The sequence below is a fragment of the Oryzias latipes genome, chromosome 14 (assembly GCF_053564925.1).
Source record: "Oryzias latipes strain Hd-rR chromosome 14, Olatipes_Hd-rR_3.1".
In the NCBI taxonomy this organism is placed as follows: domain Eukaryota; kingdom Metazoa; phylum Chordata; class Actinopteri; order Beloniformes; family Adrianichthyidae; genus Oryzias; species Oryzias latipes.
The window spans coordinates 11,689,722-11,695,805 of record NC_136250.1 but is presented as its reverse complement, the minus strand read 5'-3'; the positions used below and the strand labels follow the sequence as shown (position 1 = coordinate 11,695,805).

The following is a 6,084-nucleotide window of genomic DNA, read 5'->3' as shown; positions in this document are numbered from 1 at the left end:
TTCACAAACGTGATTTTTAGGTACACATGTGATGTGAACTCACAGATCATTCGAATTGCAGAATGTGCATTCAAAATCCCGTTCTCGTTTGTGAATCTCCCCGTGTGTGTGAGATTTTTCTACGGTGCATATTGAGACTCATCTGACGGAGCAGGCTGACTAATGTCACCATTGGCTAGTGAATCTGTCAATCAAACTCATCGGCAAAGCAGGCGGGTTCGCTTTTAGCCAATCGAATGGCCCCTTACACTCTTCACTCTCAACTGACGAGGGAGGGAGCTGTTCAGCACAGCAGTTGGGAGGACGCGGGCGGCAAACATGGCACAGCAGTTGGGAGGACGCGGGCGGCAAACATGGCGGAGAGGTCTTCCGAACGGGATCAGTCTCAGCCCGTAAGTAATGCACTTATTTGATTATTATTCCCTCGTTGTACGTCCTGTAATGTTATTAAATACTAAGTTGAAGCGGTCTCCTTAGCCAAGTGACATGTGTGAATGCTTTATGAACACTTCAGCCGAGTCGTTTGCAGAGTACCCCCACCGCAAATTAGCTTAGCTTAGCCTGTGCGGTCATATTTTTTATGAAAGCGGGGGAGGACTTATGATGGTTTTGTCAAGTTTTATACTTGGCATACCAGCTCTTCACACAACACGAGTAACTACAACCAACCAGGGGCCTCGAAACTAACCGGCTTTCGACTCAAATTGTGTCTGCCTGCCCTGTGAGTGTGAGTGAAGTTTAAGGCGGTGTCGGTTCAAGCTAGATATACAGCCAATGTAGGTTCTTAACATGATTCATAAGGAACTAAGGGGAAAAACATGCCGGATTTACAGCAGCACAGAAAGTTTAATAAAAAGTATTGATTTGGAGACGGGGATTTGTTTAAACACTGATGCTATGCTAACTAGCTAGTAAGTTAGCTGTTCCGTGTGCTGCCTTTATGTAAACGCGATCCGGTTTAAAGTTAGACACAATCTTTTCACAACCCAGACTTTAAGACGGGGTGGATATGTGCAACAAAGTTAATTCATATGACATTCATGAAAACGGCACTTTTTAAATATAACAGACGTGAATCCACTGTTGGATGAAAGAAGCCTCATTAAGTTTCTAACGTTAGAACCCGTATTGTGCTGAAAAGCCCTGTGAGATTGTGTCAGAGTGACAGCCACTAAATTCCCCGTATCTTTAATTCCAATGACGTAATGACAAGAATCCCAAACATTATGTTTTTAGTCTGTTTTGTAGTCGATAAGTAGTCACAGAAAGGGCGGATGGGAGAAATATGCTGTCAACATTGATTTGAGTAGAAGTTACTGTAAGTATTACACACAGGCTTCCTGTGATCAGTGTCTTGTCTCTGATTTTTTTTTTTTAAAGCTGTTCTTTACTACAAGCTCAAGTTATCATAGCAAGAGTGTTTTAAAAAATTCCCTTTTCTAATATTTGAAAATTATGTAATTTAATCTCAGACAGCTAAATGATCTAATCCATGTTTGTTGTGTTTTTATTTATTCTCTAGGAATTGCTGAAGCGTGACATCCTAAATACCTTTCTATTCTATTCTATTTCATATTTTATCATCCTATTGTATTACTGTTTTACCTGTCAATTGGGAATTTAGCATTTTTGCCCCTGTAAATATCTGTCAGTTGAAAGTATTTGTACTTGTATTCCATAGATCTTGTACCTGAAGATGGCAGACAACAACTGTGCAGACTTGGCCTTCTTCAGCGACGCTGTGAACGTGTATGGCTTTCCTCTGAGGTATTCATGTTATTCATAAAGAAATCTTTTATTCACATATCAGGCAGTATAAGCACTTGGTTATTTGTACAAAAATAAAATAACTTTTTTTAGACTCCTGAAAATAAAGGCAACTCTAAAACTCTTTCCCCTCATGAATAACATTTTACCCCCCCCTTAACAGTCTCTCTCACCTCAATTTTTTCCCCAGTGATACATGTAACCCACTCCTGCAATTTATCTAACCTAGAAATTCTACTTATTGGCATCATACATAAGAACATTACATTTTAAGTTTATGTGTACCGTATTGGAGATGCATTTGTAATTATGTGTTTGAGACATGATTTTCATGTTATTGTCAGGGTGAGAGGAGATCACGGAGGAGAAAATGTGGGCATAGCTGAGTTGATGCTCACAGTACGTAGAACTGACACAAACAGCTTCATTGCAGCAAAAGTGTACACACAATCAACAGTGAGTTGAACCTAGTTTTAGAAGCTTTAATATATACATAAAAGTGAATGATGTATTAAAAATAAATCTGACAATATAATATTTCTTGTTGCTTTTTTCCAAATACAGGATTGAGCCCCTCTGGTGTGATGTCTTCATGAGTGTTACTGGTTTATATTACAACATCCTGCACTCTCCTGAGGACCAAGACTTGCTCAATATCAGTAACATCACGTATTCTGCTGCCACTATATTTTCCTACCACACATTCAGGCCAGTTTGGATGTCTTTAGTGACGCGTGGGACAGCCATCCAATCAGGACAGAGCAAAGCATGACACCAAATCAGCTGTGGCAGTTGGGCTTGACCCAGAACCCTGTTTCTGATCCCCGGGTAAATGCTTTATTTCAGTTTGTTAAAAGTCACTTATTTGCAAATTAAAAACAGTTATGGAGATATGAGGTCTGCCTGCCAGAAACAATACAAGTCATTATTAGTGGGTCTCTGTTCCTACATAATCTAAAACATTAAAAAAAACCAGTGCTGTTCATAAACAGTATCTTTTTTTTGTCAGGGTATGCTGGTTCCAGAGATTGAATGGGAGGAGAGTCGATCCATGGCTGAACCTCATCCTGGGATCAATGTCCTGGTATGGGACAGTCCCCTTTTGGGTCCACAAATGTTGGAACTGCAAGACAACCCATTGTTTAATTCAGACCGTTTGGGAGTGGACCTACATCTTTACTGTCCCGTTTGTTTAGAACTTAATTTAGGCGACATAATTACATACAGAAGAAGAGAGACTGAGGGGAGCAAGACAGAGTTCAAATCAATACTGCTGTATTGTTCAAGGGACTTTATTGTATGTAAGGATGTTATGAAAATTAGTTCCAGTTTAAATAAAATTCAAATCAGTAGAGATCCCACATTTGCTTAAATTTTGATGTTTTAATCTGTCCATGTTTTCACTGAATTCTACTCTGCAATAAAGGGTGAATGTTTGCACTTTGTTGTTCTATGACCATTTTTTGTTGTGTAGTATTTAACCAGCTATAAAACCCAGAGAGATGAGGATCTTTTTTGCAAGGGTGACCTGGCCAAGAGGTGTATATGTATATGGTTACAATATAAAATCAATGACATTTGAGTTATTAAAAAAATAAAATTAAGGTCTGGCAAAGTGACTTTGGGCTGAGCAGGGGAGGTGTATTGGGTATCTGTGATTGACAGTGAGATGAACTTGAGGTAATGTAGTCCCACTGCGTGGTACGGAGCAAAGTGATGCCAGTTTCTCCACAGAACCTACTGTGGAAGTTAAAGATTTTTCTCCTCCACCTTCAGATGATCAAGACAGAAGGGAACCGTTTCTGAGTGTTGAAATGACGCTAGCATGAAAGCTAAGAGAATAACGGACAAACAATCCCGAGTGAAACGTTCATTGTAAATCTCATGACCAGTACAGAGTTCGATGGATTCAATGTCAACTGCATTCAACCACTGTTGCCTTGCTCCCAGGTCCACTGAAAAGTTGCGCAAGCCAGTAAATTTTGACAACCGAAGGCAAATAAACCGACAAGCCATGCTAAAGCTAACACGCTAACGACCGACTGGTCCAGAATCAAACATGGGCGGGGCTTTTGCCACCGGCAGAAAGTGTAAGGGGCCATTCGATTGGCTAAAAGCGAACCCGCCTGCTTTGCCGATGAGTTTGATTGACAGATTCACTAGCCAATGGTGACATTAGTCGACCTGCTCCGTCAGATGAGTCTCAATATTCACCGTAGAAAAATCTCTCACACACACGGGGAGATTCACAAACGAGAACGGGATTTTGAATGAACATTCTGCGATTCGAATGATCTGTGAGTTCACATCACATGTGTAACTAAAAATCACGTTTGTGAAGCACTTACTGTGCATTTCTGATACATTTATTGTGAATTTCTAAAATGTTTTTGTGAAAAACAGTGTGCACATTTGTGAGAAACACTTATTGTGCATTTGTAAAACATTTAGTGTGCATTTGTGAAACACAATGTGTGTGTTTGTGAAACACAGGGTGTGTATTTCCGAATTTATTTTTCACGTTTGCATAAAATGACATTTGTGAATCGGAGCGTGTGTATTTGTAAAACCGGTTGTGTGCATTTCTGATTCACAATATGAGAACCTGGTCATTTTCATGGGTTGGGAGGGGCTGGTACTCAGAGCACAGGTTTTTAGAGGAATACTCAGAAATGCATCAACAGATCATACACATTATAATAAACTTAAAACCTCAAAGAATTGATTGAAAGTCTAAAAAAAATTTTGGGTTTACTGTTATTTTTTTTTTAGCAAAATGTTGTTATATGTGGTAAAAACTCAAAAAGCAGCTGATTATTGGGGTCTGCTTTGGCTTGATAAAATGAGACACATTGAGGTGTGGCACATGGTGCAGTCCACTTTACTATAGAGCAGGAGTGTCAAACTCATTTTAACCGAGGGCCACATAAACATAGTGGCTGTCCTCAAAGGGCCAGATATAACTTATACATGTAACTAAATGTAATGAAAAATAAAAGTGACTACTCCTTAATGTTAAATAACTCATTATTTATTAATCATAACTTTTTAAGGTGACATTTACAGTTGCATAGAAAACATATGTTTGCTTGTTACTTTAGCATAAATCCTTTTACATTTGATTCTGTCAGGTTAGGTTATATGGACAGAGTTTAAGTCCTAATGTATAGTTGCCCAATCAATATCAAGTCCATTTCCCCAATTATGAATAAATACACAACAATTTTTTATTTATTTATTTAAGAAATTAAAAACTTTGATGCTCTCGCGGGCCACATAAAATGACATGGAGGGCCACATTTGGCCCCCAGGCCTTAAGTTTGACTTCATGCCGTCAACCAAGAGCCGGCACCCGCAATTATTTGCCAAACACTGTTAGCTTCATGGAGAAAGTGGGTGTGTGCGTTTGCCTGGGAGCGGTGCTGGCAACGCAGACTCTTCCCTGAAGGGGCAGTTCTCATTGGTCTACGTCACAATGTGAGAACCTGGTCGTTTTCATGGGTTGGGAGGGGCTGGTGCTCAGAGCGCAGGTTTTCAGAGGAATACTCAGAAATGCATCAACAGATCAAACACATTATAATACACTTAAAACCTCAAAGAATTGATTAAAATTTGAGCTCATGATCTTGAAAAGTCTGAAGAACTATCAGTCTACTGTTATTTTTTGATAGCAAAATGTTGTTAAATGTGGTAAAAAATCAGCTGATTATTGGGGTCTGCTTTGGCTTGATAAGATGAGACACATTGAGGTGTGGCACATGGTGCAGTCCACTTTACTATAGAGAGTGTGGAATTAGGCCACGTCAGGACAACTTCAGAACAGTAAAAGATGCTGTGTCGACTTCACAGCTGTAATGTATGGAAGACGCAGCTGGCAGCTTCAGTTTTTTTGAGAAAAGTTCAGGACCCCAAAAAAAAAGGGGGACAGATGAACTTAAGCAGAGTGAGGGAACGTGAATAACAAGAGCGTTTAAAGAAACCCAACAAATGGAAGCTCAACCGAATAAAACAAGTGTTATAAAGGTTGTAAACTGCAGGGTAGAATAAAACCTCCCCAAAGCAGGCGGAGAAGAAAACATGTTGACTCATGACATTGCATTTTTACTGAGACAAACTCGTCGACACAACGTTCATTCAGTGGCCGTCACAGCTTAAGTCTGAAATAAAGTTACTGATAAGTCAGCTTTAAAACCCCAATCACAAGTATGTTGCGTTAGTAGTTCAACATAAAAGATTTTTTTTATGGTTTTCATTCATGTCTGTGCATAATATTAAAGTTGACTGTGCCTATCACAAGGGATCAGAGTTAAACTTTTA

At 39.4% G+C, this 6,084-nt stretch overlaps 1 long non-coding RNA gene across 2 annotated transcripts; it reads left to right on the top strand.

Moving 5' to 3' along the window:
* Positions 1-327: 327 nt before the first annotated feature.
* LOC144983795 (uncharacterized) lies at positions 328-3,207 on the top strand. Of its 2 annotated transcripts, none has more exons than XR_013647605.1 (5): positions 328-392; positions 1,682-1,749; positions 2,112-2,223; positions 2,332-2,595; positions 2,777-3,207. It is a non-coding gene; the product is annotated as an uncharacterized LOC144983795 (long non-coding RNA). The 2 variants fall into 2 exon arrangements; XR_013647604.1 differs by having other exon boundaries at positions 1,682-1,767.
* The last annotated feature ends 2,877 nt before the right edge of the window (positions 3,208-6,084 follow it).